The sequence below is a fragment of the Callospermophilus lateralis genome, chromosome 16, assembly GCF_048772815.1.
Source record: "Callospermophilus lateralis isolate mCalLat2 chromosome 16, mCalLat2.hap1, whole genome shotgun sequence".
In the NCBI taxonomy this organism is placed as follows: Eukaryota; Metazoa; Chordata; class Mammalia; order Rodentia; family Sciuridae; genus Callospermophilus; species Callospermophilus lateralis.
Window position 1 is genome coordinate 71769873 of NC_135320.1, and position 1150 is coordinate 71771022.

A 1150-nucleotide genomic window follows, 5' to 3' on the forward strand; every position below is an offset into this window, starting at 1 on the left:
TTCTATGAAGGTGGCCATAACTGATCTGATTTCATAAACAGGGTTGATCTGCATCACACCTATATTCTAAGGTCATGGTAAAGTGAGAGAAGAGGAGACAGACCAGGAAAGGGCAGGATGTAGTGGACTCTGATCACAGGGGAATCTCCTTCTTGGGAATTGAAACTTAAAAGTGAAGGATATAGAGATACGAGATTGGGAGAAAAAGTGGGAAATTTGGCCTCCAAGGGACGCAGGGTTGTCTTGCATCTGTGCTTTCTAAAGCTTGGATGCCACCTACATTGGTTTCCTGTGGCTATTGTAGAAATTTCCCTTGAATTGGATGGCTTGAAACATAGTAATTTATGCTCACAGTTGGAGGCCAGAAATCCCAAAATCAAGGGGTCAGCAGGGCTCTGCTCCCTATAGAGGTGCTGAGGGTAAACCCACCTTTGGCCCCTTGACTTTGGAAGTCGCTTCCAATTCTGTCTCCATCTACATCATGTCTTCCTCTTCTGTCTGTCCACTCTGTGTGTCTCTTATAAAGACAACTGTCATTGGATTCACGGCCCACTTGGATAATAGAGGATGATCTCTTCATCTCAAAAATACGTATATTAATTCATCTACAAAATCTTTTTTTTTTTTTTTGATTAAGTAACATTCACAGGTTCTTGTGATGACATAAATTTAGGGGACCATTATTCAACCCAAACAACAAACCATCCTTCCAATTAATTTCTTCTTTTTCTCTAATTAAGTAGTGCCAGTTTCTATTATTTTCAACTGGAAGAACTTACTAGTTTGGCCCCTCAAAGTTTGCAGCAGCAATTTTAAGTGGCTTGTACCACCTGTTTACTAAGCCTGACTTCTGAAATTCTCCAATTGTAGTGTTAAAAAAAATTAACTTTAAAGCTTATTAAAAACACAGGCTTATACCCTCATCCCCTGAAATTTTTAGCAGATTGGCCCAGGAATCTCCATTTTTAACAACTCCTAAATATTCCTGTGATGAAAGAGGAATAGAGAAATCAGGAGTTCAGGCCCCATTATAAGGTCCCATTCAAATACAAACAAGAGGAAAAGCAATGAAAAATACTTGGAAAACTTTAATGATGTTTATATAGTAAAACCATAAAATCTCTTAAATAAGGTACATTCAATTTCTCAG